Source organism: Triplophysa dalaica, chromosome 5 (assembly GCF_015846415.1).
Source record: "Triplophysa dalaica isolate WHDGS20190420 chromosome 5, ASM1584641v1, whole genome shotgun sequence".
Taxonomy (NCBI): Eukaryota; Metazoa; Chordata; class Actinopteri; order Cypriniformes; family Nemacheilidae; genus Triplophysa; species Triplophysa dalaica.
This window is the reverse complement of record NC_079546.1, coordinates 15,268,657-15,294,283: the sequence shown is the minus strand read 5'-3', so window position 1 is coordinate 15,294,283 and position 25,627 is coordinate 15,268,657. Positions and strand designations below refer to the sequence as shown.

The 25,627-nt window shown below is 41.3% G+C and overlaps 24 non-coding genes across 24 annotated transcripts; all 24 read left to right on the top strand.

Moving 5' to 3' along the window:
- The first annotated feature begins 141 nt into the window (after positions 1-141).
- Positions 142-214, top strand: trnav-uac (transfer RNA valine (anticodon UAC)). The gene has a single exon. It is a non-coding gene; the product is annotated as a tRNA-Val (tRNA).
- A 256-nt stretch (positions 215-470) lies between these two features.
- trnav-uac (transfer RNA valine (anticodon UAC)) lies at positions 471-543 on the top strand. Its single transcript has one exon. It is a non-coding gene; the product is annotated as a tRNA-Val (tRNA).
- Positions 544-1,850: 1,307 nt separating this feature from the next.
- trnav-uac (transfer RNA valine (anticodon UAC)) lies at positions 1,851-1,923 on the top strand. Its single transcript has one exon. It is a non-coding gene; the product is annotated as a tRNA-Val (tRNA).
- A 2,226-nt stretch (positions 1,924-4,149) lies between these two features.
- trnav-aac (transfer RNA valine (anticodon AAC)) lies at positions 4,150-4,222 on the top strand. Its single transcript has one exon. It is a non-coding gene; the product is annotated as a tRNA-Val (tRNA).
- Positions 4,223-4,595: 373 nt separating this feature from the next.
- trnav-uac (transfer RNA valine (anticodon UAC)) lies at positions 4,596-4,668 on the top strand. The gene has a single exon. It is a non-coding gene; the product is annotated as a tRNA-Val (tRNA).
- A 2,025-nt stretch (positions 4,669-6,693) lies between these two features.
- trnav-uac (transfer RNA valine (anticodon UAC)) lies at positions 6,694-6,766 on the top strand. The gene has a single exon. It is a non-coding gene; the product is annotated as a tRNA-Val (tRNA).
- A 711-nt stretch (positions 6,767-7,477) lies between these two features.
- trnav-uac (transfer RNA valine (anticodon UAC)) lies at positions 7,478-7,550 on the top strand. Its single transcript has one exon. It is a non-coding gene; the product is annotated as a tRNA-Val (tRNA).
- Positions 7,551-7,806: 256 nt separating this feature from the next.
- On the top strand, positions 7,807-7,879 carry trnav-uac (transfer RNA valine (anticodon UAC)). The gene has a single exon. It is a non-coding gene; the product is annotated as a tRNA-Val (tRNA).
- A 1,394-nt stretch (positions 7,880-9,273) lies between these two features.
- trnav-aac (transfer RNA valine (anticodon AAC)) lies at positions 9,274-9,346 on the top strand. The gene has a single exon. It is a non-coding gene; the product is annotated as a tRNA-Val (tRNA).
- A 999-nt stretch (positions 9,347-10,345) lies between these two features.
- On the top strand, positions 10,346-10,418 carry trnav-uac (transfer RNA valine (anticodon UAC)). The gene has a single exon. It is a non-coding gene; the product is annotated as a tRNA-Val (tRNA).
- A 711-nt stretch (positions 10,419-11,129) lies between these two features.
- trnav-uac (transfer RNA valine (anticodon UAC)) lies at positions 11,130-11,202 on the top strand. The gene has a single exon. It is a non-coding gene; the product is annotated as a tRNA-Val (tRNA).
- A 1,297-nt stretch (positions 11,203-12,499) lies between these two features.
- trnav-uac (transfer RNA valine (anticodon UAC)) lies at positions 12,500-12,572 on the top strand. Its single transcript has one exon. It is a non-coding gene; the product is annotated as a tRNA-Val (tRNA).
- Positions 12,573-13,604: 1,032 nt separating this feature from the next.
- On the top strand, positions 13,605-13,677 carry trnav-uac (transfer RNA valine (anticodon UAC)). The gene has a single exon. It is a non-coding gene; the product is annotated as a tRNA-Val (tRNA).
- A 711-nt stretch (positions 13,678-14,388) lies between these two features.
- On the top strand, positions 14,389-14,461 carry trnav-uac (transfer RNA valine (anticodon UAC)). Its single transcript has one exon. It is a non-coding gene; the product is annotated as a tRNA-Val (tRNA).
- Positions 14,462-15,429: 968 nt separating this feature from the next.
- trnav-uac (transfer RNA valine (anticodon UAC)) lies at positions 15,430-15,502 on the top strand. Its single transcript has one exon. It is a non-coding gene; the product is annotated as a tRNA-Val (tRNA).
- A 1,032-nt stretch (positions 15,503-16,534) lies between these two features.
- trnav-uac (transfer RNA valine (anticodon UAC)) lies at positions 16,535-16,607 on the top strand. Its single transcript has one exon. It is a non-coding gene; the product is annotated as a tRNA-Val (tRNA).
- Positions 16,608-18,367: 1,760 nt separating this feature from the next.
- On the top strand, positions 18,368-18,440 carry trnav-uac (transfer RNA valine (anticodon UAC)). Its single transcript has one exon. It is a non-coding gene; the product is annotated as a tRNA-Val (tRNA).
- Positions 18,441-20,076: 1,636 nt separating this feature from the next.
- On the top strand, positions 20,077-20,149 carry trnav-uac (transfer RNA valine (anticodon UAC)). Its single transcript has one exon. It is a non-coding gene; the product is annotated as a tRNA-Val (tRNA).
- A 1,417-nt stretch (positions 20,150-21,566) lies between these two features.
- Positions 21,567-21,639, top strand: trnav-uac (transfer RNA valine (anticodon UAC)). Its single transcript has one exon. It is a non-coding gene; the product is annotated as a tRNA-Val (tRNA).
- A 1,129-nt stretch (positions 21,640-22,768) lies between these two features.
- On the top strand, positions 22,769-22,841 carry trnal-caa (transfer RNA leucine (anticodon CAA)). The gene has a single exon. It is a non-coding gene; the product is annotated as a tRNA-Leu (tRNA).
- A 192-nt stretch (positions 22,842-23,033) lies between these two features.
- On the top strand, positions 23,034-23,106 carry trnav-aac (transfer RNA valine (anticodon AAC)). Its single transcript has one exon. It is a non-coding gene; the product is annotated as a tRNA-Val (tRNA).
- Positions 23,107-24,105: 999 nt separating this feature from the next.
- On the top strand, positions 24,106-24,178 carry trnav-uac (transfer RNA valine (anticodon UAC)). The gene has a single exon. It is a non-coding gene; the product is annotated as a tRNA-Val (tRNA).
- Positions 24,179-24,889: 711 nt separating this feature from the next.
- On the top strand, positions 24,890-24,962 carry trnav-uac (transfer RNA valine (anticodon UAC)). The gene has a single exon. It is a non-coding gene; the product is annotated as a tRNA-Val (tRNA).
- A 192-nt stretch (positions 24,963-25,154) lies between these two features.
- Positions 25,155-25,227, top strand: trnav-aac (transfer RNA valine (anticodon AAC)). Its single transcript has one exon. It is a non-coding gene; the product is annotated as a tRNA-Val (tRNA).
- The last annotated feature ends 400 nt before the right edge of the window (positions 25,228-25,627 follow it).

Below are 25,627 nucleotides of genomic sequence, written 5' to 3'. Positions count from 1 at the left end.
TCGAGATGTCTTACCTGAATAAACTTGACCTGGAATACCTTCAAATTTGTGACTGGCAAGTTTCTTGCCAAAGTCAGACAATAGTTGCGTGGTCTGTTTTAAACCAGCGCCAGGTTGACGACGTACGCAGGAATTGTCCACGTTTCTGTAGTGTAGTGGTTATCACGTTTGCTTTACACGCAAAAGGTCCTCGGTTCGAAACCGAGCAGAAACATAGTCTGCTTTAAGCCATAGAGTGGAATATAATGACAAGGTAACCAAACCTTTAAGCATTCAATGCACGGTTTCGTAGACAAGGCTTAAGACTAGTCCCATACTAAGATGAATGTTCGAGATGTCTTACCTTAATAAACTTGACCTGGAATACCTTCAAAATTGTGACTGGCAAGTTTCTTGCCAAAGTCAGACAATACTTGCGTGGTCTGTTTTAAACCAGCGGCAGTTTGACGACGTACGCAGGAATTGTCCACGTTTCTGTAGTGTAGTGGTTATCACGTTTGCTTTACACGCAAAAGGTCCTCGGTTCGAAACCGAGCAGAAACATAGTCTGCTTTAAGCCATAGAGTGGAATATAATGACAAGGTAACCAAACCTTTAAGCATTCAATGCACGGTTTCGTAGACAAGGCTTAAGACTAGTCCCAGACTAAGATGATTGTTTGAGATTCCTTAACTGAAAAATCTTGCCCTGAAACACCTTAAAATTTGTGACTGGCAAATTTATGCCAATTTCAGAGTTTCTGTAGTGTAGTGGTTATCACGTTCGCCTAACACGCGAAAGGTCCTCGTTTCGAAACCGAACAGAAACATAGTCTGTTTTAAGCCATAGAGTGGAATATAATGACAAGGTAACCAAACCTTTAAGCATTCAATGCACGGTTTTGTAGACTGTCGAAATTCAGCCTCTATTATGTCACGTACTATGTTCTTTTAGTGACTGTCGCATTCCCCTGACGCATTGCACCTTCAAATTTGTGACTGGCAAGTTTCTTGCCAAAGTCAGACAATGCTTGGGTGGTCTGTTTTAAACCAGCGCCAGTTTGACGACGTACGCAGGAATTGTCCACGTTTCTGTAGTGTAGTGGTTATCACGTTTGCTTCACACGCAAAAGGTCCTCGGTTCGAAACCGAGCAGAAACATAGTGTGCTTTAAGCCATAGAGAGCATTATAATGACAAGGTAACCAAACCTTTAAGCATTCAATGCACGGTTTCGTAGACAAGGCTTAAGACTAGTCCCAGACTAAGATGATTGTTTGAGATTCCTTAACTGAAAAATCTTGCCCTGAAACACCTTAAAATTTGTGACTGGCAAATTTATGCCAATTTCAGAGTTTCTGTAGTGTAGTGGTTATCACGTTCGCCTAACACGCGAAGGGTCCTCGGTTCGAGACCGAGCAGAAACAGTTTTCAGGTTTTGGCGTCAACCAGAGCAAATTCCATCGGTGTAAAACGTAGCTGCACTGCGTATCGGCCTGATTGAAAGCTTTTTGGGATTGTCAAATTCAGCCTCTATTATGTCACGTACTATGTTCTTTTAATGACTGTCGCATTCTCCTGACGTGAAAGGTCCCTAGTCGAAACCGAGCAGAATAATCGCCTTCTTTAAGTCATATGGTTAAACGTAATTACAAGCTAAACAAAATTTAAAGCATTTAATGCCAAGTTTTGTAGACAAGGCTTAAGACTAGTCCCATACTAAGATGAATGTTCGAGATGTCTTACCTTAATAAACTTGACCTGGAATACCTTCAAATTTGTGACTGGCAAGTTTCTTGCCAAAGTCAGACAATACTTGCGTGGTCTGTTTTAAACCAGCGGCAGTTTGACGACGTACGCAGGAATTGTCCACGTTTCTGTAGTGTAGTGGTTATCACGTTTGCTTTACACGCAAAAGGTCCTCGGTTCGAAACCGAGCAGAAACATAGTCTGCTTTAAGCCATAGAGTGGAATATAATGACAAGGTAACCAAACCTTTAAGCATTCAATGCACGGTTTCGTAGACAAGGCTTAAGACTAGTCCCAGACTAAGATGAATGTTCGAGATGTCTTACCTGAATAAACTTGACCTGGAATACCTTCAAATTTGTGACTGGCAAGTTTCTTGCCAAAGTCAGACAATACTTGCGTGGTCTGTTTTAAACCAGCGCCAGTTTGACGACGTACGCAGGAATTGTCCACGTTTCTGTAGTTTAGTGGTTATCACGTTTGCTTTACACGCAAAAGGTCCTCGGTTCGAAACCGAGCAGAAACATAGTCTGCTTTAAGCCATAGAGTGGAATATAATGACAAGGTAACCAAACCTTTAAGCATTCAATGCACGGTTTCGTAGACAAGGCTTAAGACTAGTCCCAGACTAAGATGATTGTTTGAGATTCCTTAACTGAAAAATCTTGCCCTGAAACACCTTAAAATTTGTGACTGGCAAATTTATGCCAATTTCAGAGTTTCTGTAGTGTAGTGGTTATCACGTTCGCCTAACACGCGAAAGGTCCTCGTTTCGAAACCGAGCAGAAACATAGTCTGCTTTAAGCCATAGAGTGGAATATAATGACCGAGCAGAAACAGTTTTCAGGTTTTGGCGTCAACCAGAGCAAATTCCATCGGTGTAAAACGTAGCTGCACTGCGTATCGGCCTGATTGAAAGCTTTTTGGGATTGTCAAATTCAGCCTCTATTATGTCACGTACTATGTTCTTTTAATGACTGTCGCATTCTCCTGACGTGAAAGGTCCCTAGTCGAAACCGAGCAGAATAATCGCCTTCTTTAAGTCATATGGTTAAACGTAATTACAAGCTAAACAAAATTTAAAGCATTTAATGCCAAGTTTTGTAGACAAGGCTTAAGACTAGTCCCAGACTAAGATGATTGTTTGAGATTCCTTAACTGAAAAATCTTGCCCTGAAACACCTTAAAATTTGTGACTGGCAAATTTATGCCAATTTCAGAGTTTCTGTAGTGTAGTGGTTATCACGTTCGCCTAACACGCGAAAGGTCTTCGTTTCGAAACCGAACAGAAACATAGTCTGTTTTAAGCCATAGAGTGGAATATAATGACAAGGTAACCAAACCTTTAAGCATTCAATGCACGGTTTTGTAGACTGTCGAAATTCAGCCTCTATTATGTCACGTACTATGTTCTTTTAGTGACTGTCGCATTCCCCTGACGCATTGCACCTTCAAATTTGTGACTGGCAAGTTTCTTGCCAAAGTCAGACAATGCTTGGGTGGTCTGTTTTAAACCAGCGCCAGTTTGACGACGTACGCAGGAATTGTCCACGTTTCTGTAGTGTAGTGGTTATCACGTTTGCTTCACACGCAAAAGGTCCTCGGTTCGAAACCGAGCAGAAACATAGTGTGCTTTAAGCCATAGAGAGCAATATAATGACAAGGTAACCAAACCTTTAAGCATCCAATGCACGGTTTCGTAGACAAGGCTTAAGACTAGTCCCAGACTAAGATGATTGTTTGAGATTCCTTAACTGAAAAATCTTGCCCTGAAACACCTTAAAATTTGTTACTGGCAAATTTATGCGAAATTCAGAGTTTCTGTAGTGTATTGGTTATCACGTTCGCCTAACACGCGAAAGGTCCTCGGTTCGAGACCGAGCAGAAACAGTTTTCAGGTTTTGGCGTCAACCAGAGCAAATGCCATCAGTGTAAAACGTAGCTGCAATGCGTATCGGCCTGATTGAAAGCTTTTTGGGATTGTCAAATTCAGCCTCTATTATGTCACGTACTATGTTCTTTTAGTGACTGTCGCATTCCCCTGACGCATTGCACCTTCAAATTTGTGACTGGCAAGTTTCTTGCCAAAGTCAGACAATGCTTGGGTGGTCTGTTTTAAACCAGCGCCAGTTTGACGACGTACGCAGGAATTGTCCACGTTTCTGTAGTGTAGTGGTTATCACGTTTGCTTCACACGCAAAAGGTCCTCGGTTCGAAACCGAGCAGAAACATAGTCTGCTTTAAGCCATAGAGTGGAATATAATGACAAGGTAACCAAACCTTTAAGCATTCAATGCACGGTTTCGTAGACAAGGCTTAAGACTAGTCCCAGACTAAGATGAGTGTTTGAGATTTCTTAACTGAAAAATCTTGCCCTGAAACACCTTAAAATTTGTGACTGGCAAATTTATGCCAAATTCAGAGTTTCTGTAGTGTAGTGGTTATCACGTTCGCCTAACACGCGAAAGGTCCTCGGTTCGAAACCGAGCAGAAACATAGTCTGTTTTAAGCCATAGAGTGGAATATAATGACAAGGTAACCAAACCTTTAAGCATTCAATGAACGGTTTTTATAGACAGTCGAAATTCAGCCTCTATTATGTTACAAGCTATGTTCTTTTAGTGACTGTCGCATTCTCCTGACGTGAAAGGTCCCTAGTCGAAACCGAGCAGAAACATAGTCTGCTTTAAGCCATAGAGTGGAATATAATGACAAGGTAACCAAACCTTTAAGCATTCAATGCACGGTTTCGTAGACAAGGCTTAAGACTAGTCCCAGACTAAGATGATTGTTTGAGATTCCTTAACTGAAAAATCTTGCCCTGAAACACCTTAAAATTTGTTACTGGCAAATTTATGCGAAATTCAGAGTTTCTGTAGTGTAGTGGTTATCACGTTTGCTTTACACGCAAAAGGTCCTCGGTTCGAAACCGAGCAGAAACATAGTCTGCTTTGTGCCATAGAGTGGAATATAATGACAAGGTAACCAAACCTTTAAGCATTCAATGCACGGTTTCGTAGACAAGGCTTAAGACTAGTCCCAGACTAAGATGAGTGTTTGAGATTTCTTAACTGAAAAATCTTGCCCAGAAACACCTTAAAATTTGTGACTGGCAAATTTATGCGAAATTCAGAGTTTCTGTAGCGTATTGGTTATCACGTTCGCCTAACACGCGAAGGGTCCTCGGTTCGAGACCGAGCAGAAACAGTTTTCAGGTTTTGGCGTCAACCAGAGCAAATTCCATCGGTGTAAAACGTAGCTGCACTGCGTATCGGCCTGATTGAAAGCTTTTTGGGATTGTCAAATTCAGCCTCTATTATGTCACGTACTATGTTCTTTTAATGACTGTCGCATTCTCCTGACGTGAAAGGTCCCTAGTCGAAACCGAGCAGAATAATCGCCTTCTTTAAGTCATATGGTTAAACGTAATTACAAGCTAAACAAAATTTAAAGCATTTAATGCCAAGTTTTGTAGACAAGGCTTAAGACTAGTCCCAGACTAAGATGAATGTTCGAGATGTCTTACCTGAATAAACTTGACCTGGAATACCTTCAAATTTGTGACTGGCAAGTTTCTTGCCAAAGTCAGACAATACTTGCGTGGTCTGTTTTAAACCAGCGCCAGTTTGACGACGTACGCAGGAATTGTCCATGTTTCTGTAGTTTAGTGGTTATCACGTTTGCTTTACACGCGAAAGGTCCTCGTTTCGAAACCGAGCAGAAACATAGTCTGCTTTAAGCCATAGAGTGGAATATAATGACAAGGTAACCAAACCTTTAAGCATTCAATGCACGGTTTCGTAGACAAGGCTTAAGACTAGTCCCAGACTAAGATGATTGTTTGAGATTCCTTAACTGAAAAATCTTGCCCTGAAACACCTTAAAATTTGTGACTGGCAAATTTATGCCAATTTCAGAGTTTCTGTAGTGTAGTGGTTATCACGTTCGCCTAACACGCGAAAGGTCCTCGTTTCGAAACCGAGCAGAAACATAGTCTGCTTTAAGCCATAGAGTGGAATATAATGACAAGGTAACCAAACCTTTAAGCATTCAATGCACGGTTTCGTAGACAAGGCTTAAGACTAGTCCCAGACTAAGATGATTGTTTGAGATTCCTTAACTGAAAAATCTTGCCCTGAAACACCTTAAAATTTGTGACTGGCAAATTTATGCCAATTTCAGAGTTTCTGTAGTGTAGTGGTTATCACGTTCGCCTAACACGCGAAAGGTCCTCGTTTCGAAACCGAGCAGAAACATAGTCTGCTTTAAGCCATAGAGTGGAATATAATGACAAGGTAACCAAACCTTTAAGCATTCAATGCACGGTTTCGTAGACAAGGCTTAAGACTAGTCCCAGACTAAGATGATTGTTTGAGATTCCTTAACTGAAAAATCTTGCCCTGAAACACCTTAAAATTTGTGACTGGCAAATTTATGCCAATTTCAGAGTTTCTGTAGTGTAGTGGTTATCACGTTCGCCTAACACGCGAAGGGTCCTCGGTTCGAGACCGAGCAGAAACAGTTTTCAGGTTTTGGCGTCAACCAGAGCAAATTCCATCGGTGTAAAACGTAGCTGCACTGCGTATCGGCCTGATTGAAAGCTTTTTGGGATTGTCAAATTCAGCCTCTATTATGTCACGTACTATGTTCTTTTAATGACTGTCGCATTCTCCTGACGTGAAAGGTCCCTAGTCGAAACCGAGCAGAATAATCGCCTTCTTTAAGTCATATGGTTAAACGTAATTACAAGCTAAACAAAATTTAAAGCATTTAATGCCAAGTTTTGTAGACAAGGCTTAAGACTAGTCCCAGACTAAGATGAATGTTCGAGATGTCTTACCTGAATAAACTTGACCTGGAATACCTTCAAATTTGTGACTGGCAAGTTTCTTGCCAAAGTCAGACAATACTTGCGTGGTCTGTTTTAAACCAGCGGCAGTTTGACGACGTACGCAGGAATTGTCCACGTTTCTGTAGTGTAGTGGTTATCACGTTTGCTTTACACGCAAAAGGTCCTCGGTTCGAAACCGAGCAGAAACATAGTCTGCTTTAAGCCATAGAGTGGAATATAATGACAAGGTAACCAAACCTTTAAGCATTCAATGCACGGTTTCGTAGACAAGGCTTAAAACTAGTCCCAGACTAAGATGATTGTTTGAGATTCCTTAACTGAAAAATCTTGCCCTGAAACACCTTAAAATTTGTGACTGGCAAATTTATGCCAATTTCAGAGTTTCTGTAGTGTAGTGGTTATCACGTTCGCCTAACACGCGAAGGGTCCTCGGTTCGAGACCGAGCAGAAACAGTTTTCAGGTTTTGGCGTCAACCAGAGCAAATTCCATCGGTGTAAAACGTAGCTGCACTGCGTATCGGCCTGATTGAAAGCTTTTTGGGATTGTCAAATTCAGCCTCTATTATGTCACGTACTATGTTCTTTTAATGACTGTCGCATTCTCCTGACGTGAAAGGTCCCTAGTCGAAACCGAGCAGAATAATCGCCTTCTTTAAGTCATATGGTTAAACGTAATTACAAGCTAAACAAAATTTAAAGCATTTAATGCCAAGTTTTGTAGACAAGGCTTAAGACTAGTCCCAGACTAAGATGAATGTTCGAGATGTCTTACCTGAATAAACTTGACCTGGAATACCTTCAAATTTGTGACTGGCAAGTTTCTTGCCAAAGTCAGACAATACTTGCGTGGTCTGTTTTAAACCAGCGGCAGTTTGACGACGTACGCAGGAATTGTCCACGTTTCTGTAGTGTAGTGGTTATCACGTTTGCTTTACACGCAAAAGGTCCTCGGTTCGAAACCGAGCAGAAACATAGTCTGCTTTAAGCCATAGAGTGGAATATAATGACAAGGTTACCAAACCTTTAAGCATTCAATGCACGGTTTCGTAGACAAGGCTTAAGACTAGTCCCATACTAAGATGAATGTTCGAGATGTCTTACCTGAATAAACTTGACCTGGAATACCTTCAAATTTGTGACTGGCAAGTTTCTTGCCAAAGTCAGACAATACTTGCGTGGTCTGTTTTAAACCAGCCTCAGTTTGACGACGTACGCAGGAATTGTCCACGTTTCTGTAGTGTAGTGGTTATCACGTTTGCTTTACACGCAAAAGGTCCTCGGTTCGAAACCGAGCAGAAACATAGTCTGCTTTAAGCCATAGAGTGGAATATAATGACAAGGTAACCAAACCTTTAAGCATTCAATGCACGGTTTCGTAGACAAGGCTTAAGACTAGTCCCAGACTAAGATGATTGTTTGAGATTCCTTAACTGAAAAATCTTGCCCTGAAACACCTTAAAATTTTTGACTGGCAAATTTATGCCAATTTCAGAGTTTCTGTAGTGTAGTGGTTATCACGTTCGCCTAACACGCGAAAGGTCCTCGTTTCGAAACCGAACAGAAACATAGTCTGTTTTAAGCCATAGAGTGGAATATAATGACAAGGTAACCAAACCTTTAAGCATTCAATGCACGGTTTTGTAGACTGTCGAAATTCAGCCTCTATTATGTCACGTACTATGTTCTTTTAGTGACTGTCGCATTCCCCTGACGCATTGCACCTTCAAATTTGTGACTGGCAAGTTTCTTGCCAAAGTCAGACAATGCTTGGGTGGTCTGTTTTAAACCAGCGCCAGTTTGACGACGTACGCAGGAATTGTCCACGTTTCTGTAGTGTAGTGGTTATCACGTTTGCTTCACACGCAAAAGGTCCTCGGTTCGAAACCGAGCAGAAACATAGTGTGCTTTAAGCCATAGAGAGCAATATAATGACAAGGTAACCAAACCTTTAAGCATTCAATGCACGGTTTCGTAGACAAGGCTTAAGACTAGTCCCAGACTAAGATGATTGTTTGAGATTCCTTAACTGAAAAATCTTGCCCTGAAACACCTTAAAATTTGTTACTGGCAAATTTATGCGAAATTCAGAGTTTCTGTAGTGTATTGGTTATCACGTTCGCCTAACACGCGAAAGGTCCTCGGTTCGAGACCGAGCAGAAACAGTTTTCAGGTTTTGGCGTCAACCAGAGCAAATGCCATCAGTGTAAAACGTAGCTGCAATGCGTATCGGCCTGATTGAAAGCTTTTTGGGATTGTCAAATTCAGCCTCTATTATGTCACGTACTATGTTCTTTTAGTGACTGTCGCATTCCCCTGACGCATTGCACCTTCAAATTTGTGACTGGCAAGTTTCTTGCCAAAGTCAGACAATGCTTGGGTGGTCTGTTTTAAACCAGCGCCAGTTTGACGACGTACGCAGGAATTGTCCACGTTTCTGTAGTGTAGTGGTTATCACGTTTGCTTCACACGCAAAAGGTCCTCGGTTCGAAACCGAGCAGAAACATAGTCTGCTTTAAGCCATAGAGTGGAATATAATGACAAGGTAACCAAACCTTTAAGCATTCAATGCACGGTTTCGTAGACAAGGCTTAAGACTAGTCCCAGACTAAGATGAGTGTTTGAGATTTCTTAACTGAAAAATCTTGCCCTGAAACACCTTAAAATTTGTGACTGGCAAATTTATGACAAATTCAGAGTTTCTGTAGTGTAGTGGTTATCACGTTCGCCTAACACGCGAAAGGTCCTCGGTTCGAAACCGAGCAGAAACATAGTCTGTTTTAAGCCATAGAGTGGAATATAATGACAAGGTAACCAAACCTTTAAGCATTCAATGAACGGTTTTTATAGACAGTCGAAATTCAGCCTCTATTATGTTACAAGCTATGTTCTTTTAGTGACTGTCGCATTCTCCTGACGTGAAAGGTCCCTAGTCGAAACCGAGCAGAAACATAGTCTGTTTTAAGCCATAGAGTGGAATATAATGACAAGGTAACCAAACCTTTAAGCATTCAATGCACGGTTTTGTAGACTGTCGAAATTCAGCCTCTATTATGTCACGTACTATGTTTTTTTAGTGACTGTCGCATTCTCCTGACGTGACAGGTCCCTTGTCGAAACCGAGCAGAAACATAGTCTGCTTTAAGCCATAGAGTGGAATATAATGACAAGGTAACCAAACCTTTAAGCATTCAATGCACGGTTTCGTAGACAAGGCTTAAGACTAGTCCCAGACTAAGATGAGTGTTTGAGATTTCTTAACTGAAAAATCTTGCCCTGAAACACCTTAAAATTTGTGACTGGCAAATTTATGCCAAGTTCAGAGTTTCTGTAGTGTAGTGGTTATCACGTTCGCCTAACACGCGAATTGTCCTCGGTTCGAAACCGAGCAGAAACATAGTCTGTTTTAAGCCATAAAGTGGAATATAATGACAAGGTAACCAAACCTTTAAGCATTCAATGAATGGTTTATATAGACAGTCGAAATTCAGCCTCTATTATGTTACAAGCTATGTTCTTTTAGTGACTGTCGCATTCTCCTGACGTGAAAGGTCCCTAGTCGAAACCGAGCAGAAACATAGTCTGCTTTAAGCCATAGAGTGGAATATAATGACAAGGTAACCAAACCTTTAAGCATTCAATGCACGGTTTCGTAGACAAGGCTTAAGACTAGTCCCAGACTAAGATGATTGTTTGAGATTCCTTAACTGAAAAATCTTGCCCTGAAACACCTTAAAATTTGTTACTGGCAAATTTATGCGAAATTCAGAGTTTCTGTAGTGTAGTGGTTATCACGTTTGCTTTACACGCAAAAGGTCCTCGGTTCGAAACCGAGCAGAAACATAGTCTGCTTTGTGCCATAGAGTGGAATATAATGACAAGGTAACCAAACCTTTAAGCATTCAATGCACGGTTTCGTAGACAAGGCTTAAGACTAGTCCCAGACTAAGATGAGTGTTTGAGATTTCTTAACTGAAAAATCTTGCCCAGAAACACCTTAAAATTTGTGACTGGCAAATTTATGCGAAATTCAGAGTTTCTGTAGCGTATTGGTTATCACGTTCGCCTAACACGCGAAGGGTCCTCGGTTCGAGACCGAGCAGAAACAGTTTTCAGGTTTTGGCGTCAACCAGAGCAAATTCCATCGGTGTAAAACGTAGCTGCACTGCGTATCGGCCTGATTGAAAGCTTTTTGGGATTGTCAAATTCAGCCTCTATTATGTCACGTACTATGTTCTTTTAATGACTGTCGCATTCTCCTGACGTGAAAGGTCCCTAGTCGAAACCGAGCAGAATAATCGCCTTCTTTAAGTCATATGGTTAAACGTAATTACAAGCTAAACAAAATTTAAAGCATTTAATGCCAAGTTTTGTAGACAAGGCTTAAGACTAGTCCCAGACTAAGATGAATGTTCGAGATGTCTTACCTGAATAAACTTGACCTGGAATACCTTCAAATTTGTGACTGGCAAGTTTCTTGCCAAAGTCAGACAATACTTGCGTGGTCTGTTTTAAACCAGCGCCAGTTTGACGACGTACGCAGGAATTGTCCACGTTTCTGTAGTGTAGTGGTTATCACGTTTGCTTTACACGCAAAAGGTCCTCGGTTCGAAACCGAGCAGAAACATAGTCTGCTTTAAGACATAGAGAGGAATATAATGACAAGGTAACCAAACCTTTAAGCATTCAATGCACGGTTTCGTAGACAAGGCTTAAGACTAGTCCCAGACTAAGATGATTGTTTGAGATTCCTTAACTGAAAAATCTTGCCCTGAAACACCTTAAAATTTGTTACTGGCAAATTTATGCGAAATTCAGAGTTTCTGTAGTGTAGTGGTTATCACGTTCGCCTAACACGCGAAAGGTCCTCGGCGAGCAGAAACATAGTCTGCTTTAAGCCATTGAGTGGAATATAATGACAAGGTAACCAAACCTTTAAGCATTCAATGCACGGTTTCGTAGACAAGGCTTAAGACTAGTCCCAGACTAAGATGATTGTTTGAGATTCCTTAACTGAAAAATCTTGCCCTGAAACACCTTAAAATTTGTGACTGGCAAATTTATGCCAATTTCAGAGTTTCTGTAGTGTAGTGGTTATCACGTTCGCCTAACACGCGAAGGGTCCTCGGTTCGAGACCGAGCAGAAACAGTTTTCAGGTTTTGGCGTCAACCAGAGCAAATTCCATCGGTGTAAAACGTAGCTGCACTGCGTATCGGCCTGATTGAAAGCTTTTTGGGATTGTCAAATTCAGCCTCTATTATGTCACGTACTATGTTCTTTTAATGACTGTCGCATTCTCCTGACGTGAAAGGTCCCTAGTCGAAACCGAGCAGAATAATCGCCTTCTTTAAGTCATATGGTTAAACGTAATTACAAGCTAAACAAAATTTAAAGCATTTAATGCCAAGTTTTGTAGACAAGGCTTAAGACTAGTCCCAGACTAAGATGAATGTTCGAGATGTCTTACCTGAATAAACTTGACCTGGAATACCTTCAAATTTGTGACTGGCAAGTTTCTTGCCAAAGTCAGACAATAGTTGCGTGGTCTGTTTTAAACCAGCTCTAGGTTGACGACGTACGCAGGAATTGTCCACGTTTCTGTAGTGTAGTGGTTATCACGTTTGCTTTACACACAAAAGGTCCTCGGTTCGAAACCGAGCAGAAACATAGTCTGCTTTAAGCCATAGAGTGGAATATAATGACAAGGTAACCAAACCTTTAAGCATTCAATGCACGGTTTAGTAGACAAGGCTTAAGACTAGTCCCATACTATGATGAATGTTCGAGATGTCTTACCTGAATAAACTTGACCTGGAATACCTTCAAATTTGTGACTGGCAAGTTTCTTGCCAAAGTCAGACAATACTTGCGTGGTCTGTTTTAAACCAGCGCCAGTTTGACGTCGTACGCAGGAATTGTCCACGTTTCTGTAGTGTAGTGGTTATCACGTTTGCTTTACACGCAAAAGGTCCTCGGTTCGAAACCGAGCAGAAACATAGTCTGCTTTAAGCCATAGAGTGGAATATAATGACAAGGTAACCAAACCTTTAAGCATTCAATGCACGGTTTCGTAGACAAGGCTTAAGACTAGTCCCAGACTAAGATGATTGTTTGAGATTCCTTAACTGAAAAATCTTGCCCTGAAACACCTTAAAATGTGTTACTGGCAAATTTATGCGAAATTCAGAGTTTCTGTAGTGTAGTGGTTATCACGTTCGCCTAACACGCGAAAGGTCCCCGGTTCGAAACCGAGCAGAAACAGAGTCTGCTTTAAGCCATAGAGTGGAATATAATGACAAGGTAACCAAACCTTTAAGCATTCAATGCACGGTTTTGTAGACTGTCGAAATTCAGCCTCTATTATGTCACGTACTATGTTCTTTTAGTGACTGTCGCATTCCCCTGACGCATTGCACCTTCATATTTGTGACTGGCAAGTTTCTTGCCAAAGTCAGACAATGCTTGCGTGGTCTGTTTTAAACCAGCGCCAGTTTGACGACGTACGCAGGAATTGTACACGTTTCTGTAGTGTAGTGGTTATCACGTTTGCTTCACACGCAAAAGGTCCTCGGTTCGAAACCGAGCAGAAACATAGTGTGCTTTAAGCCATAGAGAGCAATATAATGACAAGGTAACCAAACCTTTAAGCATTCAATGCACGGTTTTGTAGACTGTCGAAATTCAGCCTCTATTATGTCAAGTACTATGTTCTTTTAGTGACTGTCGCATTCTCCTGACGTGAAAGGTCCCTAGTCGAAACCGAGCAGAAACATAGTCTGCTTTAAGCCATAGAGTGGAATATAACGACAAGGTAACCAAACCTTTAAGCATTCAATGCACGGTTTCGTAGACAAGGCTTAAGACTAGTCCCATACTAAGATGAATGTTCGAGATGTCTTACCTGAATAAACTTGACCTGGAATACCTTCAAATTTGTGACTGGCAAGTTTCTTGCCAAAGTCAGACAATACTTGCGTGGTCTGTTTTAAACCAGCGGCAGTTTGACGACGTACGCAGGAATTGTCCACGTTTCTGTAGTGTAGTGGTTATCACGTTTGCTTTACACGCAAAAGGTCCTCGGTTCGAAACCGAGCAGAAACATAGTCTGCTTTAAGCCATAGAGTGGAATATAATGACAAGGTAACCAAACCTTTAAGCATTCAATGCACGGTTTCGTAGACAAGGCTTAAGACTAGTCCCAGACTAAGATGATTGTTTGAGATTCCTTAACTGAAAAATCTTGCCCTGAAACACCTTAAAATTTGTGACTGGCAAATTTATGCCAATTTCAGAGTTTCTGTAGTGTAGTGGTTATCACGTTCGCCTAACACGCGAAGGGTCCTCGGTTCGAGACCGAGCAGAAACAGTTTTCAGGTTTTGGCGTCAACCAGAGCAAATTCCATCGGTGTAAAACGTAGCTGCACTGCGTATCGGCCTGATTGAAAGCTTTTTGGGATTGTCAAATTCAGCCTCTATTATGTCACGTACTATGTTCTTTTAATGACTGTCGCATTCTCCTGACGTGAAAGGTCCCTAGTCGAAACCGAGCAGAATAATCGCCTTCTTTAAGTCATATGGTTAAACGTAATTACAAGCTAAACAAAATTTAAAGCATTTAATGCCAAGTTTTGTAGACAAGGCTTAAGACTAGTCCCAGACTAAGATGAATGTTCGAGATGTCTTACCTGAATAAACTTGACCTGGAATACCTTCAAATTTGTGACTGGCAAGTTTCTTGCCAAAGTCAGACAATACTTGCGTGGTCTGTTTTAAACCAGCGCCAGTTTGACGACGTACGCAGGAATTGTCCACGTTTCTGTAGTGTAGTGGTTATCACGTTTGCTTTACACGCAAAAGGTCCTCGGTTCGAAACCGAGCAGAAACATAGTCTGCTTTAAGACATAGAGAGGAATATAATGACAAGGTAACCAAACCTTTAAGCATTCAATGCACGGTTTCGTAGACAAGGCTTAAGACTAGTCCCAGACTAAGATGATTGTTTGAGATTCCTTAACTGAAAAATCTTGCCCTGAAACACCTTAAAATTTGTTACTGGCAAATTTATGCGAAATTCAGAGTTTCTGTAGTGTAGTGGTTATCACGTTCGCCTAACACGCGAAAGGTCCTCGGCGAGCAGAAACATAGTCTGCTTTAAGCCATTGAGTGGAATATAATGACAAGGTAACCAAACCTTTAAGCATTCAATGCACGGTTTCGTAGACAAGGCTTAAGACTAGTCCCAGACTAAGATGATTGTTTGAGATTCCTTAACTGAAAAATCTTGCCCTGAAACACCTTAAAATTTGTGACTGGCAAATTTATGCCAATTTCAGAGTTTCTGTAGTGTAGTGGTTATCACGTTCGCCTAACACGCGAAGGGTCCTCGGTTCGAGACCGAGCAGAAACAGTTTTCAGGTTTTGGCGTCAACCAGAGCAAATTCCATCGGTGTAAAACGTAGCTGCACTGCGTATCGGCCTGATTGAAAGCTTTTTGGGATTGTCAAATTCAGCCTCTATTATGTCACGTACTATGTTCTTTTAATGACTGTCGCATTCTCCTGACGTGAAAGGTCCCTAGTCGAAACCGAGCAGAATAATCGCCTTCTTTAAGTCATATGGTTAAACGTAATTACAAGCTAAACAAAATTTAAAGCATTTAATGCCAAGTTTTGTAGACAAGGCTTAAGACTAGTCCCAGACTAAGATGAATGTTCGAGATGTCTTACCTGAATAAACTTGACCTGGAATACCTTCAAATTTGTGACTGGCAAGTTTCTTGCCAAAGTCAGACAATAGTTGCGTGGTCTGTTTTAAACCAGCTCTAGGTTGACGACGTACGCAGGAATTGTCCACGTTTCTGTAGTGTAGTGGTTATCACGTTTGCTTTACACGCAAAAGGTCCTCGGTTCGAAACCGAGCAGAAACATAGTCTGCTTTAAGCCATAGAGTGGAATATAATGACAAGGTAACCAAACCTTTAAGCATTCAATGCACGGTTTCGTAGACAAGGCTTAAGACTAGTCCCAGACTAAGATGATTGTTTGAGATTCCTTAACTGAAAAATCTTGCCCTGAAACACCTTAAAATGTGTTACTGGCAAATTTATGCGAAATTCAGAGTTTCTGTAGTGTAGTGGTTATCACGTTCGCCTAACACGCGAAAGGTCCCCGGTTCGAAACCGAGCAGAAACAGAGTCTGCTTTAAGCCATAGAGTGGAATATAATGACAAGGTAACCAAACCTTTAAGCATTCAATGCACGGTTTTGTAGACTGTCGAAATTCAGCCTCTATTATGTCACGTACTATGTTCTTTTAGTGACTGTCGCATTCCCCTGACGCATTGCACCTTCATATTTGTGACTGGCAAGTTTCTTGCCAAAGTCAGACAATGCTTGCGTGGTCTGTTTTAAACCAGCGCCAGTTTGACGACGTACGCAGGAATTGTACACGTTTCTGTAGTGTAGTGGTTATCACGTTTGCTTCACACGCAAAAGGTCCTCGGTTCGAAACCGAGCAGAAACATAGTGTGCTTTAAGCCATAGAGAGCAATATAATGACAAGGTAACCAAACCTTTAAGCATTCAATGCACGGTTTTGTAGACTGTCGAAATTCAGCCTCTATTATGTCAAGTACTATGTTCTTTTAGTGACTGTCGCATTCTCCTGACGTGAAAGGTCCCTAGTCGAAACCGAGCAGAAACATAGTCTGCTTTAAGCCATAGAGTGGAATATAACGACAAGGTAACCAAACCTTTAAGCATTCAATGCACGGTTTCGTAGACAAGGCTTAAGACTAGTCCCATACTAAGATGAATGTTCGAGATGTCTTACCTGAATAAACTTGACCTGGAATACCTTCAAATTTGTGACTGGCAAGTTTCTTGCCAAAGTCAGACAATACTTGCGTGGTCTGTTTTAAACCAGCGGCAGTTTGACGACGTACGCAGGAATTGTCCACGTTTCTGTAGTGTAGTGGTTATCACGTTTGCTTTACACGCAAAAGGTCCTCGGTTCGAAACCGAGCAGAAACATAGTCTGCTTTAAGCCATAGAGTGGAATATAATGACAAGGTAACCAAACCTTTAAGCATTCAATGCACGGTTTCGTAGACAAGGCTTAAGACTAGTCCCAGACTAAGATGATTGTTTGAGATTCCTTAACTGAAAAATCTTGCCCTGAAACACCTTAAAATTTGTGACTGGCAAATTTATGCCAATTTCAGAGTTTCTGTAGTGTAGTGGTTATCACGTTCGCCTAACACGCGAAGGGTCCTCGGTTCGAGACCGAGCAGAAACAGTTTTCAGGTTTTGGCGTCAACCAGAGCAAATTCCATCGGTGTAAAACGTAGCTGCACTGCGTATCGGCCTGATTGAAAGCTTTTTGGGATTGTCAAATTCAGCCTCTATTATGTCACGTACTATGTTCTTTTAATGACTGTCGCATTCTCCTGACGTGAAAGGTCCCTAGTCGAAACCGAGCAGAATAATCGCCTTCTTTAAGTCATATGGTTAAACGTAATTACAAGCTAAACAAAATTTAAAGCATTTAATGCCAAGTTTTGTAGACAAGGCTTAAGACTAGTCCCAGACTAAGATGAATGTTCGAGATGTCTTACCTGAATAAACTTGACCTGGAATACCTTCAAATTTGTGACTGGCAAGTTTCTTGCCAAAGTCAGACAATACTTGCGTGGTCTGTTTTAAACCAGCGCCAGTTTGACGACGTACGCAGGAATTGTCCACGTTTCTGTAGTTTAGTGGTTATCACGTTTGCTTTACACGCAAAAGGTCCTCGGTTCGAAACCGAGCAGAAACATAGTCTGCTTTAAGCCATAGAGTGGAATATAATGACAAGGTAACCAAACCTTTAAGCATTCAATGCACGGTTTCGTAGACAAGGCTTAAGACTAGTCCCAGACTAAGATGATTGTTTGAGATTCCTTAACTGAAAAATCTTGCCCTGAAACACCTTAAAATTTGTGACTGGCAAATTTATGCCAATTTCAGAGTTTCTGTAGTGTAGTGGTTATCACGTTCGCCTAACACGCGAAAGGTCCTCGTTTCGAAACCGAGCAGAAACATAGTCTGCTTTAAGCCATAGAGTGGAATATAATGACAAGGTAACCAAACCTTTAAGCATTCAATGCACGGTTTCGTAGACAAGGCTTAAGACTAGTCCCAGACTAAGATGATTGTTTGAGATTCCTTAACTGAAAAATCTTGCCCTGAAACACCTTAAAATTTGTGACTGGCAAATTTATGCCAATTTCAGAGTTTCTGTAGTGTAGTGGTTATCACGTTCGCCTAACACGCGAAGGGTCCTCGGTTCGAGACCGAGCAGAAACAGTTTTCAGGTTTTGGCGTCAACCAGAGCAAATTCCATCGGTGTAAAACGTAGCTGCACTGCGTATCGGCCTGATTGAAAGCTTTTTGGGATTGTCAAATTCAGCCTCTATTATGTCACGTACTATGTTCTTTTAATGACTGTCGCATTCTCCTGACGTGAAAGGTCCCTAGTCGAAACCGAGCAGAATAATCGCCTTCTTTAAGTCATATGGTTAAACGTAATTACAAGCTAAACAAAATTTAAAGCATTTAATGCCAAGTTTTGTAGACAAGGCTTAAGACTAGTCCCAGACTAAGATGAATGTTCGAGATGTCTTACCTGAATAAACTTGACCTGGAATACCTTCAAATTTGTGACTGGCAAGTTTCTTGCCAAAGTCAGACAATAGTTGCGTGGTCTGTTTTAAACCAGCGCCAGGTTGACGACGTACGCAGGAATTGTCCACGTTTCTGTAGTGTAGTGGTTATCACGTTTGCTTTACACGCAAAAGGTCCTCGGTTCGAAACCGAGCAGAAACATAGTCTGCTTTAAGCCATAGAGTGGAATATAATGACAAGGTAACCAAACCTTTAAGCATTCAATGCACGGTTTCGTAGACAAGGCTTAAGACTAGTCCCATACTAAGATGAATGTTCGAGATGTCTTACCTTAATAAACTTGACCTGGAATACCTTCAAAATTGTGACTGGCAAGTTTCTTGCCAAAGTCAGACAATACTTGCGTGGTCTGTTTTAAACCAGCGGCAGTTTGACGACGTACGCAGGAATTGTCCACGTTTCTGTAGTGTAGTGGTTATCACGTTTGCTTTACACGCAAAAGGTCCTCGGTTCGAAATCGAGCAGAAACATAGTCTGCTTTAAGCCATAGAGTGGAATATAATGACAAGGTAACCAAACCTTTAAGCATTCAATGCACGGTTTCGTAGACAAGGCTTAAGACTAGTCCCAGACTAAGATGATTGTTTGAGATTCCTTAACTGAAAAATCTTGCCCTGAAACACCTTAAAATTTGTGACTGGCAAATTTATGCCAATTTCAGAGTTTCTGTAGTGTAGTGGTTATCACGTTCGCCTAACACGCGAAAGGTCCTCGTTTCGAAACCGAACAGAAACATAGTCTGTTTTAAGCCATAGAGTGGAATATAATGACAAGGTAACCAAACCTTTAAGCATTCAATGCACGGTTTTGTAGACTGTCGAAATTCAGCCTCTATTATGTCACGTACTATGTTCTTTTAGTGACTGTCGCATTCCCCTGACGCATTGCACCTTCAAATTTGTGACTGGCAAGTTTCTTGCCAAAGTCAGACAATGCTTGGGTGGTCTGTTTTAAACCAGCGCCAGTTTGACGACGTACGCAGGAATTGTCCACGTTTCTGTAGTGTAGTGGTTATCACGTTTGCTTCACACGCAAAAGGTCCTCGGTTCGAAACCGAGCAGAAACATAGTGTGCTTTAAGCCATAGAGAGCATTATAATGACAAGGTAACCAAACCTTTAAGCATTCAATGCACGGTTTCGTAGACAAGGCTTAAGACTAGTCCCAGACTAAGATGATTGTTTGAGATTCCTTAACTGAAAAATCTTGCCCTGAAACACCTTAAAATTTGTGACTGGCAAATTTATGCCAATTTCAGAGTTTCTGTAGTGTAGTGGTTATCACGTTCGCCTAACACGCGAAGGGTCCTCGGTTCGAGACCGAGCAGAAACAGTTTTCAGGTTTTGGCGTCAACCAGAGCAAATTCCATCGGTGTAAAACGTAGCTGCACTGCGTATCGGCCTGATTGAAAGCTTTTTGGGATTGTCAAATTCAGCCTCTATTATGTCACGTACTATGTTCTTTTAATGACTGTCGTATTCTCCTGACGTGAAAGGTCCCTAGTCGAAACCGAGCAGAATAATCGCCTTCTTTAAGTCATATGGTTAAACGTAATTACAAGCTAAACAAAATTTAAAGCATTTAATGCCAAGTTTTGTAGACAAGGCTTAAGACTAGTCCCATACTAAGATGAATGTTCGAGATGTCTTACCTTAATAAACTTGACCTGGAATACCTTCAAATTTGTGACTGGCAAGTTTCTTGCCAAAGTCAGACAATACTTGCGTGGTCTGTTTTAAACCAGCGGCAGTTTGACGACGTACGCAGGAATTGTCCACGTTTCTGTAGTGTAGTGGTTATCACGTTTGCTTTACACGCAAAAGGTCCTCGGTTCGAAACCGAGCAGAAACATAGTCTGCTTTAAGCCATAGAGTGGAATATAATGACAAGGTAACCAAACCTTTAAGCATTCAATGCACGGTTTCGTAGACAAGGCTTAAGACTAGTCCCAGACTAAGATGAATGTTCGAGATGTCTTACCTGAATAAACTTGACCTGGAATACCTTCAAATTTGTGACTGGCAAGTTTCTTGCCAAAGTCAGACAATACTTGCGTGGTCTGTTTTAAACCAGCGCCAGTTTGACGACGTACGCAGGAATTGTCCACGTTTCTGTAGTTTAGTGGTTATCACGTTTGCTTTACACGCAAAAGGTCCTCGGTTCGAAACCGAGCAGAAACATAGTCTGCTTTAAGCCATAGAGTGGAATATAATGACAAGGTAACCAAACCTTTAAGCATTCAATGCACGGTTTCGTAGACAAGGCTTAAGACTAGTCCCAGACTAAGATGATTGTTTGAGATTCCTTAACTGAAAAATCTTGCCCTGAAACACCTTAAAATTTGTGACTGGCAAATTTATGCCAATTTCAGAGTTTCTGTAGTGTAGTGGTTATCACGTTCGCCTAACACGCGAAAGGTCCTCGTTTCGAAACCGAGCAGAAACATAGTCTGCTTTAAGCCATAGAGTGGAATATAATGACCGAGCAGAAACAGTTTTCAGGTTTTGGCGTCAACCAGAGCAAATTCCATCGGTGTAAAACGTAGCTGCACTGCGTATCGGCCTGATTGAAAGCTTTTTGGGATTGTCAAATTCAGCCTCTATTATGTCACGTACTATGTTCTTTTAATGACTGTCGCATTCTCCTGACGTGAAAGGTCCCTAGTCGAAACCGAGCAGAATAATCGCCTTCTTTAAGTCATATGGTTAAACGTAATTACAAGCTAAACAAAATTTAAAGCATTTAATGCCAAGTTTTGTAGACAAGGCTTAAGACTAGTCCCAGACTAAGATGAATGTTCGAGATGTCTTACCTGAATAAACTTGACCTGGAATACCTTCAAATTTGTGACTGGCAAGTTTCTTGCCAAAGTCAGACAATACTTGCGTGGTCTGTTTTAAACCAGCGCCAGTTTGACGACGTACGCAGGAATTGTCCATGTTTCTGTAGTTTAGTGGTTATCACGTTTGCTTTACACGCAAAAGGTCCTCGGTTCGAAACCGAGCAGAAACATAGTCTGCTTTAAGCCATAGAGTGGAATATAATGACAAGGTAACCAAACCTTTAAGCATTCAATGCACGGTTTCGTAGACAAGGCTTAAGACTAGTCCCATACTAAGATGAATGTTCGAGATGTCTTACCTGAATAAACTTGACCTGGAATACCTTCAAATTTGTGACTGGCAAGTTTCTTGCCAAAGTCAGACAATACTTGCGTGGTCTGTTTTAAACCAGCCTCAGTTTGACGACGTACGCAGGAATTGTCCACGTTTCTGTAGTGTAGTGGTTATCACGTTTGCTTTACACGCAAAAGGTCCTCGGTTCGAAACCGAGCAGAAACATAGTCTGCTTTAAGCCATAGAGTGGAATATAATGACAAGGTAACCAAACCTTTAAGCATTCAATGCACGGTTTCGTAGACAAGGCTTAAGACTAGTCCCAGACTAAGATGATTGTTTGAGATTCCTTAACTGAAAAATCTTGCCCTGAAACACCTTAAAATTTTTGACTGGCAAATTTATGCCAATTTCAGAGTTTCTGTAGTGTAGTGGTTATCACGTTCGCCTAACACGCGAAAGGTCCTCGTTTCGAAACCGAACAGAAACATAGTCTGTTTTAAGCCATAGAGTGGAATATAATGACAAGGTAACCAAACCTTTAAGCATTCAATGCACGGTTTTGTAGACTGTCGAAATTCAGCCTCTATTATGTCACGTACTATGTTCTTTTAGTGACTGTCGCATTCCCCTGACGCATTGCACCTTCAAATTTGTGACTGGCAAGTTTCTTGCCAAAGTCAGACAATGCTTGGGTGGTCTGTTTTAAACCAGCGCCAGTTTGACGACGTACGCAGGAATTGTCCACGTTTCTGTAGTGTAGTGGTTATCACGTTTGCTTCACACGCAAAAGGTCCTCGGTTCGAAACCGAGCAGAAACATAGTGTGCTTTAAGCCATAGAGAGCAATATAATGACAAGGTAACCAAACCTTTAAGCATTCAATGCACGGTTTCGTAGACAAGGCTTAAGACTAGTCCCAGACTAAGATGATTGTTTGAGATTCCTTAACTGAAAAATCTTGCCCTGAAACACCTTAAAATTTGTTACTGGCAAATTTATGCGAAATTCAGAGTTTCTGTAGTGTATTGGTTATCACGTTCGCCTAACACGCGAAAGGTCCTCGGTTCGAGACCGAGCAGAAACAGTTTTCAGGTTTTGGCGTCAACCAGAGCAAATGCCATCAGTGTAAAACGTAGCTGCAATGCGTATCGGCCTGATTGAAAGCTTTTTGGGATTGTCAAATTCAGCCTCTATTATGTCACGTACTATGTTCTTTTAGTGACTGTCGCATTCCCCTGACGCATTGCACCTTCAAATTTGTGACTGGCAAGTTTCTTGCCAAAGTCAGACAATGCTTGGGTGGTCTGTTTTAAACCAGCGCCAGTTTGACGACGTACGCAGGAATTGTCCACGTTTCTGTAGTGTAGTGGTTATCACGTTTGCTTCAAACGCAAAAGGTCCTCGGTTCGAAACCGAGCAGAAACATAGTCTGCTTTAAGCCATAGAGTGGATTATAATGACAAGGTAACCAAACCTTTAAGCATTCAATGCACGGTTTCGTAGACAAGGCTTAAGACTAGTCCCAGACTAAGATGAGTGTTTGAGATTTCTTAACTGAAAAATCTTGCCCTGAAACACCTTAAAATTTGTGACTGGCAAATTTATGCCAAATTCAGAGTTTCTGTAGTGTAGTGGTTATCACGTTCGCCTAACACGCGAAAGGTCCTCGGTTCGAAACCGAGCAGAAACATAGTCTGTTTTAAGCCATAGAGTGGAATATAATGACAAGGTAACCAAACCTTTAAGCATTCAATGAACGGTTTTTATAGACAGTCGAAATTCAGCCTCTATTATGTTACAAGCTATGTTCTTTTAGTGACTGTCGCATTCTCCTGACGTGAAAGGTCCCTAGTCGAAACCGAGCAGAAACATAGTCTGTTTTAAGCCATAGAGTGGAATATAATGACAAGGTAACCAAACCTTTAAGCATTCAATGCACGGTTTTGTAGACTGTCGAAATTCAGCCTCTATTATGTCACGTACTATGTTTTTTTAGTGACTGTCGCATTCTCCTGACGTGACAGGTCCCTTGTCGAAACCGAGCAGAAACATAGTCTGCTTTAAGCCATAGAGTGGAATATAATGACAAGGTAACCAAACCTTTAAGCATTCAATGCACGGTTTCGTAGACAAGGCTTAAGACTAGTCCCAGACTAAGATGAGTGTTTGAGATTTCTTAACTGAAAAATCTTGCCCTGAAACACCTTAAAATTTGTGACTGGCAAATTTATGCCAAGTTCAGAGTTTCTGTAGTGTAGTGGTTATCACGTTCGCCTAACACGCGAATTGTCCTCGGTTCGAAACCGAGCAGAAACATAGTCTGTTTTAAGCCATAAAGTGGAATATAATGACAAGGTAACCAAACCTTTAAGCATTCAATGAATGGTTTATATAGACAGTCGAAATTCAGCCTCTATTATGTTACAAGCTATGTTCTTTTAGTGACTGTCGCATTCTCCTGACGTGAAAGGTCCCTAGTCGAAACCGAGCAGAAACATAGTCTGCTTTAAGCCATAGAGTGGAATATAATGACAAGGTAACCAAGCCTTTAAGCATTCAATGCACGGTTTCGTAGACAAGGCTTAAGACTAGTCCCAGACTAAGATGATTGTTTGAGATTCCTTAACTGAAAAATCTTGCCCTGAAACACCTTAAAATTTGTTACTGGCAAATTTATGCGAAATTCAGAGTTTCTGTAGTGTAGTGGTTATCACGTTTGCTTTACACGCAAAAGGTCCTCGGTTCGAAACCGAGCAGAAACATAGTCTGCTTTGTGCCATAGAGTGGAATATAATGACAAGGTAACCAAACCTTTAAGCATTCAATGCACGGTTTCGTAGACAAGGCTTAAGACTAGTCCCAGACTAAGATGAGTGTTTGAGATTTCTTAACTGAAAAATCTTGCCCAGAAACACCTTAAAATTTGTGACTGGCAAATTTATGCGAAATTCAGAGTTTCTGTAGCGTATTGGTTATCACGTTCGCCTAACACGCGAAGGGTCCTCGGTTCGAGACCGAGCAGAAACAGTTTTCAGGTTTTGGCGTCAACCAGAGCAAATTCCATCGGTGTAAAACGTAGCTGCACTGCGTATCGGCCTGATTGAAAGCTTTTTGGGATTGTCAAATTCAGCCTCTATTATGTCACGTACTATGTTCTTTTAATGACTGTCGCATTCTCCTGACGTGAAAGGTCCCTAGTCGAAACCGAGCAGAATAATCGCCTTCTTTAAGTCATATGGTTAAACGTAATTACAAGCTAATCAAAATTTAAAGCATTTAATGCCAAGTTTTGTAGACAAGGCTTAAGACTAGTCCCAGACTAAGATGAATGTTCGAGATGTCTTACCTGAATAAACTTGACCTGGAATACCTTCAAATTTGTGACTGGCAAGTTTCTTGCCAAAGTCAGACAATACTTGCGTGGTCTGTTTTAAACCAGCGCCAGTTTGACGACGTACGCAGGAATTGTCCACGTTTCTGTAGTGTAGTGGTTATCACGTTTGCTTTACACGCAAAAGGTCCTCGGTTCGAAACCGAGCAGAAACATAGTCTGCTTTAAGACATAGAGAGGAATATAATGACAAGGTAACCAAACCTTTAAGCATTCAATGCACGGTTTCGTAGACAAGGCTTAAGACTAGTCCCAGACTAAGATGATTGTTTGAGATTCCTTAACTGAAAAATCTTGCCCTGAAACACCTTAAAATTTGTTACTGGCAAATTTATGCGAAATTCAGAGTTTCTGTAGTGTAGTGGTTATCACGTTCGCCTAACACGCGAAAGGTCCTCGGTTCGAAACCGAGCAGAAACATAGTCTGCTTTAAGCCATTGAGTGGAATATAATGACAAGGTAACCAAACCTTTAAGCATTCAATGCACGGTTTCGTAGACAAGGCTTAAGACTAGTCCCAGACTAAGATGATTGTTTGAGATTCCTTAACTGAAAAATCTTGCCCTGAAACACCTTAAAATTTGTGACTGGCAAATTTATGCCAATTTCAGAGTTTCTGTAGTGTAGTGGTTATCACGTTCGCCTAACACGCGAAGGGTCCTCGGTTCGAGACCGAGCAGAAACAGTTTTCAGGTTTTGGCGTCAACCAGAGCAAATTCCATCGGTGTAAAACGTAGCTGCACTGCGTATCGGCCTGATTGAAAGCTTTTTGGGATTGTCAAATTCAGCCTCTATTATGTCACGTACTATGTTCTTTTAA